Raw genomic sequence first — 19,312 nt, 5'->3', positions numbered from 1 at the left:
TTAAGTCAATTAAACTATCCTTTTCATAAGGGTAAAGCTGCTATAGTGATGGAGTAGCTGTGGTGTGGGATAAAGGATAAGGATAGAAGTTGTGTGTGATGCATGAAACGGTGAATGTCTTGGAGGCAGTCAAGACTGTGAAACAATGCAATATTTATGACAAAGTATAAGGAAGGAGTCTCAAGTTTCCAGTTAAATCCTATTTTAAGAGGAACATTGTGAATTAATGGGCCCAGGAGTTCTGCGCATCAAAAAATACTAATGTTGTATTACACAAGGTAAATTTAACTTAATTTATAAATTTAATTAAATTGAATTATAAATTTAATTTATAATTCAAGGCAATTATAGATGCAGGAGTTTTATGTTGATTCAGCTCTTAATTTTTGTTCATCTCTTAAATGTACAGATGCATCAAGCTTTTGAGCACACATGAAAGAGTCAGGAGCTTTGTCTTCTCTCCTGTGGGTTCATGTGGCATTTTAGCAGCCTACTTAAATTGGTATGAGGGATTTATTTGCCAGCACTTTTTTGGTTCCACAGCTTTTTCCTTTGTGACTGCCACTAGATGGTGTGTTTGTACCAGCCTACCAGCGGTAGGGATCGTTATTAATGAGGCTGAAATGGATCTCGAGTGAAAGACCTTGGCATCTTCATCTCCTGGGGAAAATGAAACAATAAATACTTGTTAGAGCAATGTCAGAGGGGAATTCTGAAAGTCTGGAAATGGAGATCATAGATTCACAGAGTGTTTTGTGTTGGAAGGGACCTTAAAGCTCATCCAGCTCCAACCCCTGCCACAGGCAGGGACCCCTTCCACTGGAGCAGCTGCTCCAAGCCCCTGTGTCCAACCTGGCCTTGAATACTGCCAGGGATGGGGCAGCCACAGCTTCTCAGGGCACCCTGTGGAAGCGCCTCAGTACTGGGAGCTGGGAATATGAGTTCAATTGCCTTTTCACCTGCTGTGATTTCTCCTGCATACCCCTTCCCAGCATTGTGCTGGGCTTGATTAATTCTTCCTAGGGTGATGGGCACCTATAGGCAGGTCCAGTCAAATACAGGTGGAATTTACTGTAGTCTTTTTAAGAATAGTAAGAGGATATACATGGCTGAATGGTTGGATTATCTGTGGTTGAAGTGATTGGATTGCAAGACCACGTTGTAAGGGGTCTTGCTCTTCCTTTTATGCTCCTTACTGCAACTGCTTTGTCCTTTTCCTGAGCAGGTTTAGATAATGAACCACAGTGCCAACAGCAAATAGTCAATGTCTCTGACATGGGTATCTTGATGTGAATGCCACAGAAGTTAATCATCTCTTCTAGCTGTCTGCCTTCTCCGGAGGCTCTTACAATGTCTCTTCCAAAGAATGATTCAGAGCATTTAGATGAAGGTCCTGCTCTGAATCACTGATTGTAGGAGCATTTATCTTCATCAGATATTTAAAAAGACAAAACAAATAACCTAAAAGCCTGGGAAACCTCACTGGCCAGCTCTGCCAACCACGGGAGGTGCTGGGAATCCCTCTCAGTCTCATCCATGCACCCTTGCACATGCCCCCTGCTCCCCTTTTCTGTGGCTGGAATAGAAAACTGCAGTGTTGGCTCCATTTAAACCAGGGAGATTGCTCAGGATCTGTGTGGCTTTTTTAGCAGCTCAGAAGCATTGGGACCTCTCCTGTGTTTTGCATCCCTCTCACAGCAGAGGGGTTTACTGTAAGCATCTTTCTCTTGGGTTTGTGTCTGCATTCAGAAAACTTGACCTCTGCTTATTTTTCTTCAAGTTATAGCCTTAGGTCAACATTCTTATAGGTTTTATAAATAAACCTCGGCACAGCATATCCCTCTGCAAGCAGTGCAGAGGCTTTGAAAATGCCTAAGAAAATATTGCATTCCCCTTTCCCACCAGTAGATATCAGACTGTTTAATTCTTTTCCGTTGTTGCCTCACATCTGTCTTCACTCCTTCCCCCTTTGGTTTCAGCAAGTAAAATAATGGGTTTATGTGTTGTTAACAGTAGAAAAGGCCAGTTTGGCTGTGCATGGTGTGGAGTTAGATGTAAAGGACTTCTGGCAAAATCCAAGATAAGAACGGTGTAGGAAGATAGCCTATACTTGATCCTGACCTGCTACAATGGGATGTGCTAGGTCATTTTGCAGCTTCATGTAGTGAATAGTTACCCACTATGGCTCAGGTTATGCATGCTTATCCCACCTGCATTCACTTTAAACCTTGCGCACTGGTCTCCAGAAGCCCTAACCAGGCTGTGTTTTGTGTTTGGCTTTTCCCCTTGTTTTCAGCATCACCAGGATTCCTGTGACATTGCCTCTTTTTTTTTATCCAGTTACTTGGTTGACAAACACGGATGTGGTTACCTGCAGCTACAAAGTTGGAATTACTTTAAATGAGATGGAAGCCAGGGTCTTGTTTGTCAGTGATTTGCTGCGACTTTCTGTCCCCTGATAGTGTTTTTGCCCATAACTGTTTCCTTATCTCCAGCCTTTTAATGTCTCAGCCTAATGTAGAAGACTGCAAAGATAAGGGTGAGAGCAGTGAAGACTCCTGCAAAATAGAAACCTTTCCCTCGGAAGTTGCCAATAGACTGTGAACTGGGAGAGCTGTGAATGCTGAGAGCTGTAGGCAAGCTCTTCAATAGAGATGTGACTCAGAATCCTTATTCCTTAACCAGGTTTATATGGGTGTAAAAATGATGCTAAGCTGTTTTGATGCAGGAGGTCACAGATGAACCTCAAATAGTTTGTAGAATGGTCCTCAGTAAGTATTTGAAGCTGCAAATCTGAAATCAAAGTGGTGGCTAACAGTGGTGGTGAAAGGGCCAGCAGAGGGGTTAGTAACTTGGGAGAAGGGGAGGCAAGGAGCAATCCCAGTTCTCAGAGAGGAACAATGCTCTAAGAGGGCATTGTATGGGAAATTATGCTTCAGGCATTGTCTGGAGGGAGGTAAGGAACAGGTCCCCTTGCCCCAGATGTGTGCTGCACCCTTTCCAGTGTGTTTTCCCCTCCCTGATGTCCCTTGGTTGTCATTTTCTGTATTGGAAGGCAGATGCTGGCTGCAGTCAGTTTGACATCTTTGTGAGCGTGGCAGGGAGGCTGCAGACCCCACACAGATCTGGAACAGGCCCTTTGCCACTGCATGATCCCCATCAGCCCAGCCTCCTAAAGCAGAGATGCCAATAATGGGAGCTCTTCAGGATTAATCCTGTCTTTTCCACCCTGCACAAGCAGGCAGCATGTGCTAGGACTTGTGCTGGTAGCAGAGTATAGCAGGCACTCCAGGAACCGCTAATACCTGTGGGTTTAGTCTGGCTCTCGTAACATCAACTGCACTCCCACCTCTTCCCCTCCGCCTCCAAGACCAGCAGAGTCGAGTGAGATGCATTTCCCTTCATGCTGCTGGGTTTCCCCTCCCTCGGTGGCTCTCTGGCCATGCAGCTCCGTAAGCAGTTTCCCATCAGAGCACTCAGAGCGTTTCTCACCGAAGAGGTGGCCTGTGGTAAGGGGGTGGGAAGGGAAGAGGGGGTGGGGTGCGTGCTGGGGGAGCTGGTGGTGCTGCAGCTCCGTGCCTCAATCTGTATTCTCTCTCTTCTCTGCATGGCTTCCTGTTTTTTCACACCACTGCTCTTTGAAACAACAAGCTGCAAGCAGCAAGGAGGGCAGCGGGTGGAGGGTAGTGGGCTGGAAGAAGCCTCTGCCAACACTTGCTACGGGTCCGGGTGCAGGCTCTGGGAAAGATGCTTGTCTATTTCTGCATTGTGATCCTGTCTTTGTGTACTACAGAAGTGGCTCTGAGGAGGTGGTGCTGTGGTGTGCATGTGCTCCTTGCTGCAGGATTGCAGCAGGGCTGTCCTTCAGCTTTCCTATTTGGCAGTTGTCTTCCCCAGCTGCTCTTGAACCCGCACAAGAGTTTCTCCTATACTTAGACATCTTGTGATAATCAGTCAGATGTAGTCAGTGCCAGGATGATGCTGAAGGATGAAGCACCAGTGCTGACTGCTGCAGAAGGCTGAACTGCTCAGGGATGCGATTCCCAAACTCTCAGCCAAGAGCTAACAGCTTGCAAAGAACTGAGGAATCTTGAGATGTGACTTCCGTTTTTCAGATGCCTGACAGCAGTCATAGAAAACAAAGAAATTATATTAGAAACTGCTGTCAGTGTAATTCCTGTATTTACTGCTGGTTTTCTCCACTCTGTTTTTGAGAGGGGGAAATGGTCTCTGCTCATCAGTAAAAGGCAAAATGTAAAGAAAGTGATGTCTGGGATACCACTGGGATGAGGAAGCTGCACCGTGAGGTGTCCTGCTTCAGTCAAACCTATAGCAGAGCCCTCTCCTGAACAGGACTTGTTAATATTGCTGTTTGAAGACATTTTTCCAGTCTCCCACAGACTTACCATGAGTGAGTCTACTCAGGTTAAATCTGTAACTCACCTTTGGTAGATTAGTAACTTGCAGGGTTGGGGAAGCTGTTCTGCCGTGTAGGACCTGTATCATGTTCACTTTAGTACCTGGTCTGTGTTCTTGTTCAACAACATGTGCTTTAGAAAGAGGTAGAAGTCCTGTGCTCCAGTTGGCATGATAGCTGCAGAATGGGAAATGATTTTTAATCAGAAATCACTCTTGCTGCCTTCTCTGCCAGTAAGATACATTCTCTCAAAGCAAATATTTGAGGAATGGAGCTGGATGGATACAGATAACTCTGGTTCAAGGCACGAGACAGATGGGTGTTTCTGAGATGCTGTTTTTATTGGTGACATCAGAGCCTTCATTGTCTGAATAACTTCAAAAGATGCTCCTCTGGATAACAGTTGCAGGGTCCAGAGGAAGGTAAATAGAGGATTAGGTTGCAATGTCTTGTTCTGGCAATGGTCCCTCTCTGCAGGAGGCGGATGGGCAGCCAACTGAGCACAGCTGCTCCTGGAGCTCCTTCTTGCCAGACAGTGCTGTAGGAAGGAGATGAAAAATGGGAAAGATTGCATCAATTATTAAGCCTTGTAAAAATAATTAGCAAGACAACAGCAGGCAAATGGGCAGGGAGGAGAAGAAAAACAGCTGCCAAAGCGTAGAGGGATAGGGCTTTACTATAGATAGGAAAGGAAGGGGAATTGGTTAGAACACCCCTTTATACAGTGGCTGGGGAGAGAGATGAAAAATTAATGTATGAGCTTTGCATATGCACATTAGGGCAAGGAGGGGAGGGGACATCTCCTTATTGAAGTTGCCTACTCTTGGCTTCCACCAAAGGCTCCTATAGTTTAAATGCCATTTTTGTGGCTTTTCCACAGATGTTCCCAGATATGACCAGTGGTACAAGGAGAGGCAAGAAAAGCTTGTGCAAGTGTTTATGGAGAAGGATTGCCTGTTTGTTTTTTTTTCCAGTGTATGAGTTGGTACCAGGGCTGTAAAGGAATGGGCTGGAATGCTGCTCAGTCCAGGTTCCCAAATGGCAGGAACAGGCTTCCACTAGGATTCAGTTTTTTCCTTCATTTTACAGTTCCCTCCAGAGCCACCAGCAAGCACATGAATGATTTTTGCACTGTAATGCTGTGGTCTCTGATCTGTGGGCAGAGCTGTCTGCTGCAATACAAAGATGTAGCGAAAAAGATTTAACAGTGAGGCTCTGCTGTGTGCCCAATGTAACCTTGTCATTGGTGATTTCACAGTGATGCCTGTTCCTGTCTTCTGGATTAATTCCTAGGGTCATTGTTCTCCTGGATTTGTTTCCCATGACAAGTCTGCAGGCACCTCTGTCTAGAATATAGCAGATGCTCTCTCCTCATTCAAGGCAACCAACTGAAAAAGGGAGGAAAGCACTGCAGGGAGGAGCCCATCACAGCCAGATGACTTCTGAGCACTTGCAAGCTGTAGAACTGCTGATGTGCCCCTTTCCTTTAGGAGAGTCAGCTACACACGTGTAGTAGAGAGTGATTCAGTCACCCGTGATTAGATCTAACAGATCTGAATTGAAGTAAATAAACAAGTGTCAGCATAAGCCTCTAATGGGTGTCTTTACTAGAGCTCAGTTGCCTCTGTGTAGTGGAAAGTTTCAGGGAAACTTTGGGGGAATTTGCACACATGCAATCAGAACTGCTGACTCCTCATTCAGAGCAAAGGAAAACACTGTTTTCAGCATCACTTATTGCTGCCTCTTTTTATGGCCTCTTCCGCTATTTGTCACAACATAAGAGAAGCAGTGTGACTGGTTTCAATTTTCTGCCACAAGCTTGATCCCGGGGGAGTACTGCTGGGCAATTCACGCTTGGTGTCTTCTCCTGGTGCTGCCAGCATGGAGGAAGACCACTTTCCCCTGGACCCAGATGGTAGGAGCACTGTTCACTGGGCTCATTCATTCCAGGACATGGCAGCTTGTAGCTACAAGGTCTCTGAAGTACAGCCAAGTAGCAGGCACAACCATCTGGCCATGAGGTGGGAACACTGGTCATAAGAAGGTGATACAAAATTAACCAAGGTTTGATTGTCCTGTGGCTGGTCATTTGCTATCTGAAGTGCCTGGAGGGGATGACTGTTCTGTGAGCTATTCCCAGTGCCAAGTGAACTGTTATCACCAAACATGCTGGGGGGTCCTTACCAGAGGTGAAGGTTCAGTAGAGATAGGAGCCATAGGGGACAGGAGCTCCTCATTCTGGGAATGAGATCAGATGTATGCACTTGTGCATTTCCCCTGGCAAAATACCTTTCAAATCTCTGTGGGCTATTGCTGGTGCCGTTCAGCAGTGAAGAAAGATGAGGTGTGGGTTTTGAGGGGTTGGTTGGTTTGGGTCTTTGTCATTTGCTAATGAGGGAGTGACTCCAGTCCTCAAGCTCGCTGTGTGGATCTTTATGCAGCCACATGGAAAAGACTCTCTGGTGTTTCAGGAACAGAAAGCAGTTGGTAACCTCCATTCGCCTGCTGCTGCATCTGACCTCCCGATACAGGGAATGCGCAAGCAGGGTTCAAGAGAGTAAGCAGCAGCAATCAATAAAGCATTGAAGGAAGAGAAGAATGGTAAATAAATAATGTGCATGGAGGAATAGTCAGGGCATGACCTGCTAGCACTGAATGGCCTGTAAGTGGGTGCTGTGGCTGGGGTTGTAATGGCATGACATTAAAAGCCCATATGGCATCATCAGGAGCTCTGTGTTGTGAGAGGGCATTCGTCTGGTTCCAGCGTGTGAGTTAGTAAAAGAGACCAGTGTGACAGGCTAGGAAATGGTACACAAAGAGAAATGATTCTGTTAAAGGAGAAGTCTGAGGAAGAAGGATATATTTTTAGTGTCAAAGGGCTTGTGAATTGCTTTTGCCACTGAAGGAATCACATGTGCAGTAGATGGGTATGTTTTTGTTAGGGGCTTTTGGGACTGGGGATGAAGTGTCTTTAGAGGCCCCTTTTCTTCAGAGAGTTGAGTGAGCATCTCTGCTCCCCAGAGGGTCCCAAAGAAGCCTGACACGAGCAGGTGGGTGGTGTGTGGTGGCCACAGAAGCAGGCAGGAAATGCTGCCATTAGGTGCTCACTGGGGTGAGCCTTTTGGGCACCTCACTAGTGAGCCACACATCTAGCAAGCAGATAACCACAACAAAGGCACTGTCAGTCCTGTTGTGCTTTTGCTCCTCATTTCTCCAGCCTGCACAGTTCAGAACAGTTGCTGATGCAGTTTGCAGTTGTGTGAGCCATGTGCATCTGCACCCCAGTGGATTGCCCAGCTGAAGAGCAGAGCCCTCTCCGTGCTCCAGGCAGCTCTGTGCTGTAAGCTATTTGGACAGTGATGAAGTCAGTGCTTCCCAGCAAAACATCTGCCACAAGACTTGGCATCTCTGAGCTCCCAGAGCAAAGCAAGCAATGGTTCCTGCTGCTCTCTGTCATGGGAGAGCTGCTCTTTGGCTCCCGGCTTGAAATGGGGTGGTAAAGAGAGACTCTTTGCTGACACTAATGGAATGGTTCCCTTTTCTGGTCCCTTGTTTCTTGTTGCTAATTCTTTCAAACCTTCTCTTTCTAGAAGCAGGGTTTTATGGTCAGGTCATTGGAAACAAGTTACATGCCCTCATGTGGTGCTTTAGCAAATGGCTGTATTCAGTTTATGTTTTCAAGTGGTTTCTGTGTTTCTTGGTTTCTCCAATGGGAACTCCAGATCATTTTGTTCTCTAACTTGTGCAAAGCAGCATGGCTTGGCAACATGCTTTGGCAATATTACTGTACATCACAGCACGTCCAGTGAAACTGGTGCTTATGGAAGAAGGCTGCACAGATTTCACTCAGTTTTTCCATTACATTTCCAAGCCTAATTCTGAAAGCATCACCTTGCCAAAGTTGTGCATGAGCTCTGTGGCACAATCAGTCTCCTTTTGACAGCAGTGTGTACTTGGTTTCTTCCTGTAGGCATCCAGGAATCATGCTTCTTGCTGCCTGGGAGATCTGCTAACTGTGTCTGTTACTGTCCTCTCCTCACCCCTGTCATTTTATCCAGGGGACTTTGCTCCATGTCTTTCTACCCATGGCCTTTAGAAGACCAGGTTGAAAATCTGGCTCCTGACTGTAGCTAATTTAGATCAGTCACTCAAAACACTAAGCAGAAAGTGGGTAGGAGGAAGGAAACGAGTGGTTGAGTTTTTTCCTGTTGCAGGTAGCATGGAGATAAAATAGGAAATTCAATGCAAAGTTGTTATCTTGCTAAGCCCCCAGCAGCACCACAGGCAGCAGGCGCCTTAGGGCTGCTTTTGATGGTTTATTCGTGTTAGTGTCAGGTTAAGGCTGGACTTAAGGTCTTTGTGACGGTGCAGAACAGGCTTAAAGCATTTAGCAAAAGGGACTTTCAGGCAGCCTGGGGAAGAGTGAAATGTTTCTTGTGTAGAAGAGACAGGGTTGTGAGCTGCTGTGTGCTTTTCATTAATATAGAACCTGGCTATTGAGGACCAAGTGGAAATAAAATTGCATCAAATTCAGGCTAAAATCCTCACAGTTCTCCATGCAAATGACTGAGCAGTAGAACATGTAGAGGTATGTAAGGGGTAATTCATGTCCTATCGCTCTCCTTCTGTTAAAATGGAAAAATCTCTTTCTTTCTTTCTTTCTTTCTTTCTTTCTTTCTTTCTTTCTTTCTTTCTTTCTTTCTTTCTTTCTTTCTTTCTTTCTTTCTTTCTTTCTTTCTTTCTTTCTTTCTTTCTTTCTTTCTTTCTTTCTTTCTTTCTTTCTTTCTTTCTTTCTTTTCTTTCTTTCTTTCTTTCTTTCTTTCTTTTTTTCTTTCTTTCTTTCTTTCTTTCTTTCTTTCTTTCTTTCTTTCTTTCTTTCTTTCTTTCTTTCTTTCTTTCTTTCTTTCTTTCTTTCTTTCTTTCTTTCTTTCTGTCTTTCTGTCTTTCTGTCTTTCTGTCTTTCTGTCTTTCTGTCTTTCCTGACCCATGGCTGAGCTCCTGAGCAACGATCCCCAAACCAGCCCTGCTCTGAAGTGAGAAACCCTCTGCAGAGTTCCCCTTGCACTGGCTCGACAGGGCAGGATTATACAGAGGAACATGCCCCACTTCAGCTATTTTATGTTCCCAGAAGAATTCAGTCTCCCAGGCTCTGCTGAAACACTCACCTGCAATAAATTCCCTTGAGATAAATCTTAGGTGACACCTCATTACTCAGGGCTGTAAAATGTACAGTGTGAAGATAGAGTGCAAACTTCTGGTAAGCAACTGAGAGTCTGCATGTGGAAACTGCTGTCATTTAATAATTTAATTGATATTCAGTGATGTTTACCAGTGTGGACAGTTTTATTATCTGTGCAGCAGCAGGTGACTTATTTCAGCACTAGACTCACGTAAACCGCCAGTTATATGAGTGGAAACCCTTTTTCCCCCTTAATTTTCAAGCATTCAAGTGTTTTCCTTGAAACAAGCCTGAAAAATGAGCAGAGTGGTCTTCCTGGAAACTTGAAGGAAAAAAGAGGTTTCACTTTCCCATGGGTGTTGAGGGAAAGTGAGTTACCAGGAATGCCGTGCTTTGGCTTTGAAAGGCAACCATTCGGATGAGGATCTGGATCTGCTCAGCAAAAAGTGGCATGTCCTGTATGTGCAGACTCCAGGCTGCAAATCATAATGACATCCAGTCTGTGCAGAACAAAGCAGCAAACTCTGTAATTATGGATAAAGATTCCAGATGACCCAAAAGGGCATGGTACAAGATACACACATGGAAGTGAGCTGGGGTTTCTGTCAATAGCTCACTATTATAATATCATATTTATAACTTTATATGTATATATTATATGTGTATTATATATATTATATAGAGAGACATATACTATTTTAAATGTGCCTTCTGTGTGTCTTGCTTTGCTGTATTGCATGTAGTTCACCTCTTATTTTGTATGTGCATGTAAGGTGTCGTGTGTGCTCATAGGCAGCACCTCTCCACTGTGTGTGTCAGGCTGACGACTGGCTGGCTACCATAGGAAGTGTCCCATTTACCGAGGTAAGAGAGTGGATGTGGAGAATGATGCCACTGTTAACCATCCTAATAGGAAGGTTTATTCCTAGAGGTGTATCCACACTCAGCTGGGCTTGCAGAACTCCTGTGCTTTGCTGGAGATGTCCATTACTTCCCTTGTAAAAGCTATCAGGCTATTGGACACCAGCCTGGCACTGAGCATCTCTTCCCAACTAAACCATGTGCTAGCAGACCTGTCCCAAGGACTGGCTTGAAATTATCCCTCAGGCTGTGATTTACTGCAGATATCCACAGTGGGATGGTTTTGGGCTGGTGGAGAACTTTCCTGAAGGCTCTTCCCCACCAGAGTCCCCTATATCTCTGGTTTTAGGTGACTGACTTTAAAGACTTTACTAGTTTGTGGTACTCTGGTTTTTCCCTTTTTGATAGGAGAAAAAACGGCAATGAAGACAGAGAGGAACAAAACCTGCTCATCTCTAAAGTGACCTAATACTAAACATCACTGTTCCACTGTCCTGAAAGGGAATCTAAGGCAATGAGTTTGTAGCATGGCCAGTGTCATGGAAAGGGGCAGGGGGAGACCTGCAAGACTTTGAGGCAGCCAATGTAGCTGCTTAAGTGCATCCTGCTGATGTGAGGGGGGACTTGACCTTGATCGAATCCTGGCTGGTGCCACATTTGAAATGATGATACTGCAATTATAAACAGTGAAGCCTTTTGTTTTATTTTGAGAGGCACACTCACACAGCATGTAGTGTAAGTGCTTAGCAGAGTTAATACTTGTCTGGTACAGTTTCCCAGTCCTAGTTCTGTTTAGGCTGGCTGGACTGTTTGCTTCTGTGAAATACATCTTGCTCTTCTTTGTAAGAACTTTCCAAGACTTAATGAAAACAAACATTATCTATTTCTGGCCCCAAATTTGAGGACAAAAACTTTGCACTTTGCTGCTACCGAAAAGAGTTTGTTTTTCCTTCAATGATGTTCCCAGGGTAGAAGCTGTAGCTTTACCTCCTGCTATGTAAATGAATCTTCATTGCTCTGCCTCAGGTGGAAATTCCCCTGGTCACAGATGGAAATTTTACTCTGCTAACAGTAAACCCAATCATTTTCTTTTCAGCCCAAAGCCCTCTCTCATTTGAGTACAAAAGAAACAAACTCTTCACATTCCTTTTCTCCTTGTTGTCACTGATGACTCATGCCATGGCCTTTGCTGCTTATTTCTGACTCTTAAGTGATTTTTCAGGTGGTTGCTAAAAAATTCTTCAGACATTTGTCACTGGCATCTGCCTCATTTTGTAACGTGACACATTCTGGGGGTTTTTATGTGAATTTGTTTGGGTTCTGAATGTTGTTTAGTTTGGAATATCCACTTTAAACATCAAACACAGCAAAACAAACAAAACCCACCCAACTATAACAAACCCATGAGGTTGTGTTGAATACTTAGTGGAGGAAGGCACCTGCATCTGGCTGTGTCTTGAGGGTGCAGACAGCCACCCACACTGCAGTTGGTGAGATCCAGGCTTACTGGAAACAGTCAATAAGGACCTCCAAAATTCCCAACTTGGATGCAGGGCTTTGTTTTACTGCTGTCTCTGAGGTCTGGGGTTATAATTCTTGGGAACCCAACACTCATGAACTTGAATAGTGCTTCTCCATATAGGAAAACTGGTGCTGCTCTTCTTCTGGTAGCAAAATAAAGGATCCGGAATCCCCTAATAGTAATTTCAAGATGAAACAGGGTGTTTTGGTTAAACAGGCAGTTACAGCTCATAATGGGAGTCTGTGGGTTTATAGATCTCTCAGTTTCTGCAGAAAGGACTCCCAAGAAATGGTTTTGTGACACAACAGAGGAAAGTTGTTTGTCCCTCCTGAAGAACCAATAGGAAAGGGATGCAGCTTCTGTCCATTTGTGCTTGACATTCTTTGGTTTTGTATCCAAAACCCATCTTCAACAGAAGTGAGGTTCTGAGAGGCATTCCTTGTGTGTGTACAAATGCTGTGTGTATGTGTGCAATTATGTTTTGAAGTGATAAAGGAGTCAGTGACATTCTGTATCGAGACATGGGTGCTTTGAACCCATATGGCACCACCAAAGACCTGCACAAACAGCAAAGCTTCACAAAATGCCCTGTAAAACACATAGAAAAGCAGGTGAAATGGCTTACTAAAAGCTGTGGCATCAGTGCCAGTATGAGCAGTTTAACATGAGTACCTTACTCCAGGTCCTGTCCTTGAAAGCATCCGGTTTTCAAAGCAATATGTGTAATTTTGGTGGGGATTTTTATTGGTGTTAGTTTGGTTTCCTGTGGTTTTCCCAAAACCATTTTATCTTGTGTTTTTGCAGTCAGTAACTCAAACTGTATCCCTGATATAGCTGTGGGCTCACGTATCTCACAGAACTGGGTCAGTAGCATCTCTTCCTATCAAGCATTTGATTCTGTTCTCTGGGATGTGGTGCTGCTTGCAACACTAACAAGTAAGAGAACTTGCTTTTTCCTTAACACAATACTTCAGCGCAGGCAGAGGTTGTAACATTAAAATTCTGATGGAGAAACAGCCAAGGAGGTATCAAATGAAGGCTCCTTGTTCCTTGTTATCGAACCTCCAAAAGAGAGCTGACTCCAGGGACTTTTCTCCTTCAGAAATCCTTTGGTATTGCTGCTGATCAAGACAGGAATCTGAGCTCAGCTTGCTTCAGCTAACTCTGGTCAGTTCTTGTTGCTTGTTTTTCCTCTGCAAACATTGATGGGGAAGTCATAGATGAATTCTTTGTTCTCAAGTCTGCAGTATTCTTCCTTTAAATGTGTACTTGCACAAATAAACAGGTATTTTAGTCTGAGCAAGGACAATAAATGATGCCGTTCTGGCCTTCAGCAAGAGAACAGAGTATCTTTGTTATAATTTTTCCTTTTCTCTGTCATTCAGGGCACCCAGGCTTGAAACTATTTCAGAAGCCCTTTGAACAAACAGGCTGCTCGGGTCCTTGAATCCCACCTGAATCATCAGGTGATGAATAATTCACCATCACCTCCTATACAGTTCATGGGGTTTCACGTGGGGAGTTTTTTGTTTGAATGCATGTCCATCAAACAAAGAGAAAAACATGCTGGGGGTTTGTCATGGTTTTCTTCTCTGGAATCTCTCTTGTGGCAGTGTCAACAAAGAAACTGTGGCCTTGTTCTTGAAAGAAAAAACATTATGTTCTCAGCACTGAGCATTCAGCTGTCCCCAAGTCCAAGCTATGGAACAACTGCTGCATTTTTCTTTGGAGCAAGATCCTTCTCCTGGGAAGGTTGCTTGAGCATAGATGAAAACAGGAGAAAACCAGCATCTGTTTCAGAGTTGGTTACAGATGTGTGCTTCAGGATGTGACAAGTTAGCAGTGCATGGAGATGGGATTCCCTTCCTCAACTCTGGCAGGAGCCAGCATTACTGTAGGGACTGTGGGATCATCTTCCTTGCAGCTCTTCCCTGTGTGGTCATTGTCCATCATCGCTTTACATTTCCACCAGGCATGGGTCCCACTGCACTTTGCTTGGTCACCTCTCAAACTGCTTGAGTTATTCTGAACTTAACTGCTTTTTTAAGTCCCCATTTCCTCCACTTTTCTTTCTCTTTCTCCTTCTCTTCACTAAATATTTAGATGTTCAACAAGTAAATTCATATTATCCTAATAAAATAAGTCCTTTAACAAAGACACCAGAGATTTAACCTGATTTTTCCATTATTCCCCCATTTAGCTTTTGGCCAATTAACTTGAACAAACAGGCTGCTTGGATCCTTGAATCCCACCCCTAATAATTCACTATCACCTCCTATACAGCTCATACACTATGTAATACTTCTGGCTAATTGAGAAGTTTGTGTGTTCTCTACCATCCTACCACACTGCTGACACTGTGCGAATAATCATATGGGGCTTGACATTAAAATTGTGAATTCATATCTAAATTTCCCCAGGAAAATTTAGGAGGTTTTGGATCTGCAGCTGGTTTACGTTAGTCAATACTTTCATTAGAGCACTAGCACTGGTTTTCAAAGTGATGAAGGTCTCCTCTTCCCTTTATCTTTTATGTTGTGTCCTACTTGAATAAACATCTATAAAATAAAGCAATATTCAACTGTTTATGAAGTTCATTGTAATTGATAAAGCTATGGTAGCTCTGCCTATTTGAAGATGGAGTATTAGAAAGTTCAAAATAGGAAAATGAACATGGGCAGCAGTTGGAGGCTGTAAGGTGCAGTTAAAATACTTCATACAGTTTATCCTGATATCCTAACTTCCCTTCAGTGTGCACACTTGCTTTGCAAGAGAGCTTGGGTTCCCCAAGTGTGTGTGTGTGTGTGTATATATATATGTGTGTTTAAAGCAATCCCAACAGAGAGTGAAAAGCCTGTAGCAGTGCATCATTATGCTGTTGCACAAAGACCCTTTGTGTAAGATGCAAAAAGATACCGTGATTTTCAAATCTTGAAGCAGTGTTTGGTTTGGCCACAGGCATTTCTCAGCAGGGGATGTATCCTGTGGCTGTACTTGCATGGGTGAGCTCTGCTGCTCACCTCTGTGGCAGCCAGTGCAGATCAGGGTTATACACTTCATGCAGCTATTTCAGAGCTTGTTGCCAAAAAAACCCCTCTTTTGACTTTAAAATAAGAGCAAGTTACCAGCTGTAACTGCATAGCTGAAGCAGAAACATGGTTTCCCACCTGTTGGGGAGTGTTAACCACATGGAGCAAATAGCTTCAGCTCTCCTAAAACTGCTCTGGCTTCCTGTTTGTTTTGTGGTGCAATTCGATGTGGTGAGTTTGGTGGGGTTTTGTTTGTTTGTTTGTTTACCCCATACCCCTGTAAGTGCAGGGTAAGAGAGGCTGCTTCTAGCCTTGTCTGTACAAGTGGTGGATACAGCTTCATAAGCATTACTATTTACTAAGGTTTCCAGCATCTGTGTGGCTTAGGACCCAGAGGTCCTGAGGTATGGTGGTTTGCTCTCCAGGTGTTCCACTGGCAGTTGAAAACGTTCTTGCTGGGCAGTCCTGTAAATACCAAGGCACTGTGGTTATGCTTGCTTGTTGTCATCCTCCTCTTTCTCCTCCAAAAGCTGGCCAGATGTCTCATCTAGGCTATGAACGTTAGCTGCATTTCTCATGCAGCAAATCGGTGTAGAGAAGGGCTTTGGAAGGAAGATGGTTAGGAGCTGTGCTGCCAGTGTTTCCAACCATGCCCGCTGTGTATACGGATGCTGAGGTGGTGAGTGGATGTACCAGAATGGTGTACCTGGAGCAGTGAAGAAACAACCTGAAAAAAGAGGTGAGGATAGATGACAAGGGATGGGGCTATGAAAGACTCATAATTAAGAAAAAGGGCTCAAAAGTGGCTTTTGTTGAAGAAAAGGGGTATAAAAAGAAAGTTTTATGTGAGTAGTCATTGTAACTGGGTGCAGCCATAAGATGGGAAGAAACTTGCACTTTAGATTTGGCTTTAAGAAATATATAATGGACAGCAGCCCTTAGTCCTAGCCAAGCCCTGCAGGATATGTATCCTCATCCACAGGGATTTTTCCCTCTTTCCTGTGAGCTCTGGGCACTCTTTATCCTGCAGACTCATACCCTGAGCCAGCAGTTGTGTGATGCAGAATGTTTGAAAACTCATCCTCCTTTTCCTCCTGTCCATTTGTCTTTGTGCTCTCTGCAGCTTTATGTTAACCCTGGGTAGTCCACAGCACAGTAATGCACTACACAGGGTAGTAATGTAGTCTGAGAGAGCATCCCTTCTTGCTAACTTTTTAAATGAAAGTCAATTTGTGTTATCCAGCAGCTATGTCCACATCTGTTTTAGGTGCTCAGTTGTCTTTGCCTGGTGCTTACTTGGAGTCAAGCTGTAGCTGTCACACTTTGCCTTATCTTTTGTTATTGGAGGGGTCTGAACTGGGAACAGAGCTGCCATGTCCCTGTGGCAGAGATTAGAGACAGTCCCTATTGCCCATCCATTATGCAAAAAGTGGCCATTCTTTGCTCCTTTGCACTGTCCTAATAACCAGTTCTGCATAAACTCAGATCATGGTGCAGCAGTTGGGAGCACTACTTTGGGCTCTGCATCATTTGCCAAGCAGGACAAACCTGATCCCTGGTTCAGCAGGAGCATGGAATTGCATTTCTGGCAAATTCACTGGGATAAGTGACATGGAGACCATGCCCATGGTGTGGCAGGAGAACTCAAGAGCTGAAAATGCAAAACTGACTTTTATGAACAATGGTGGGTAAATTTGTACCTGATTGGCATGGTGCAGTGATGGTCTCTTTGAACTGGCATGCCCAGCACATGTCTAATATTGGATGCACTTGGAAACACGCTACACAGATGCCACTAGCAGCCTTAGCAGTATTTTCTTCAAATGCATTGGCACTGTTTTGTTGTCAATAAGAGAGGAAAAACAACTGACTGAGCTCTCCTTCTGTTCCTCCTGGAGATCTCGGATCTTTAACCTAGCAGGTAGCTGCTATTTTTCTGACTTCTAGTTCCTTTTCCCCTTCCTTATGGTTTCTGTTGTCCAATTTCTCACAGGCCGGGTGGGCAAATGTCCTGTCAGTGTTCGGTAGAGCCCTGTATGTGCAACGTGGAGATGAGTAGAAAAGCTGTTGAAAAGGAGAAAAAAAAAATAGCAGAACAGAAACCAGAATTCCTGTAAACAGTCTGTTTAAAAATATCATCAGCACATGTCAGAGCTGATGATTTAAAATAGACAGTTTGAGCTTTAAAAGGTCACATTAAGACATGATAGTAGATTCAAATGGAGTTGAAGAATGGATGTTTCAATCGTCACACTTTGTACTGAAGGCAAGATGTCTGTGTTGCCAAGTAGTAATGTTCAGGAACAAAAAAGTGAGTCAAATTGCAAGAATAATGAGCTTTTCTTTGGATTGTAACATGTAAAAAAATAGAGTTTATACCTTAATTACTTGCTTTCAGCAGGAGAAACTGTAGGGAAAATGGTGATTTGGGGGGGGACCAGTCGGGGCAATGTGCTAACATTAATCATGTCCTGTACCAAGGTCGGTTGCTTCCATGTGCAGGAGTGAAATACTTAAAAGCACAAACCCAGGTTCACAGTCTCTAATTATTTGTGACCCAAAGTACAGCGGGCACTTCTCAAGTGCAAGAGGAGATGTGTGAAAAGAGAGATCTTTTCAAGTGAGCTTTCAGATGCTCTTTGGGTACCTAATTGCTGCTGAAAATTTAATGAGCAGAGGAGAGGCTGTCTTTGAACACTGGAAATGTTCCTTATCCCCATCTGCTGCTGCTTTGGGGAATCGCCACTGATTTCCTGTGACGAGTCAGAGGGATGCTCTGTGCAGAAGGGTGACAGCAGCCCCACTGAGAAGGAGCTGACCCTTGGGGCACTGGTGGGATGGACCCCTCTGCCATGGCTTGGTGGTGGATTTGGGGGTTCCCTGTAGCCAAGGAGCCTGTACATCAGGTTGGAGGAGAAAAAGATAAGGTTCAATTGCCTGTGTGTTGTGTGTATGCCAGCAGGTGAAGTTGTGCTGGGTTCCCCTCTCCTATGGAGCTAGTGACAACACCAGAAGTGCAACAACCTAGGACTTCTACCTTGGGCCCTGTGGGCACCTCGCCTGCTTTGGAGGTGTTTCTCCTTGTCCCCCAGATCACATGACTCTCCTTGATTTGGGATCTTCCCTGTCATAGAATGGTTTGGAAAGAAGGGACTTTAAAGCTTACCCATTCCCAACCACCTGCCAAGGGCAGGGACACCTTTCACTAGAGCAGGTTGCTCCAAGGTTGCTCCAAGTCCCACGCAGGGATGGGGCAGCCAAATAGCCAGGGATGGGGCAGCCACAGCTTCTCTGGGCACCCTGTGCCAGTGCCTCAGCACCCTCACAGGGAAGAGCTTCTGCTTAAGAGCTCATCTCAGTCTCCCCTCGGGCAGGTTAAAGAGGGTGTTTATTGCATAAAAGCTTCCAGATGAATTAAGAACAAGTGTGAGGTCAAGGTTGTCAAAGGAGCCCTTTCCATGAAAGAGTGAATCCCAAAGGGTTTTTAAATCCCCTCTGTGTTTAGGTTTACACATACGTATGTATTTAGGGCCTGCCTTCAACACCGTGTCCTATAGCTAGACCTGCGACTGTGGTAATAATGGAGCTGTTGTCTGGTGCTGCCAGCAGAGTGTCCCTGATACATCCACAATGTCAGCTGCATCAGGATGGTGGCAGCTTTGGCCATTTTCTGTGCTTGACTGCCAGGCAAATTCTCCTGGGGCGGTTGCATTGCTCTGTGCTGCTTAAACCAGTGCTGCACAGGTTGCTGGTGTGCAGTGCATAGCTGGAGTGACCTGTGTGTGACAATGACAGAGGGTGACTGCTGTGCAGTGCTGCAGTGCTGGAGCACGGTACCACGTCCCTGCTGCAGGGTTACTGTGTGTTACTGTACGGTTACTGGGGCCCAGGACAGAACGGCCTGTGCGGGGCCAGCACTGCGTGGTGCACAGGCTGTGCGGGGTCAGTGGTGCACCGTGCGGGGCCAGAAGGCTGTTGTGGGGCCGGTGCAGGAGCTCCATGTGTGCAGTGCGGAGCTGCTGCGGGGTCAGCGGTGCGCGGAGCGGGGTACCCGGTGCGCGGGTACCGGCGGGCCAGGCGCGCTCGCCGGGGGGCGGGGGGGCGGTGCGCGCTCCCGAGGCCCATTGCAGACGGTGCCGGGGCGGTGCCGCCCGCACCAGCCGGCAGCGGGGCCGGGGCCGGGCTGGAGAGCGGGAGACGCCGCTGGCGAGCAGGGAGGTGAGCGCCAGGCCGGGGCCGGGGGGGGAAGCTGGGGCCGGGGGGAGCCCTCAGCAGCGGGGAGGGGAAGGAGGAGGAGCGGGGCC

The sequence above is a fragment of the Melopsittacus undulatus genome, chromosome 12, assembly GCF_012275295.1.
Source record: "Melopsittacus undulatus isolate bMelUnd1 chromosome 12, bMelUnd1.mat.Z, whole genome shotgun sequence".
NCBI classification, from domain to species: Eukaryota; Metazoa; Chordata; class Aves; order Psittaciformes; family Psittaculidae; genus Melopsittacus; species Melopsittacus undulatus.
Note: the sequence above shows the minus strand (reverse complement) of the source record.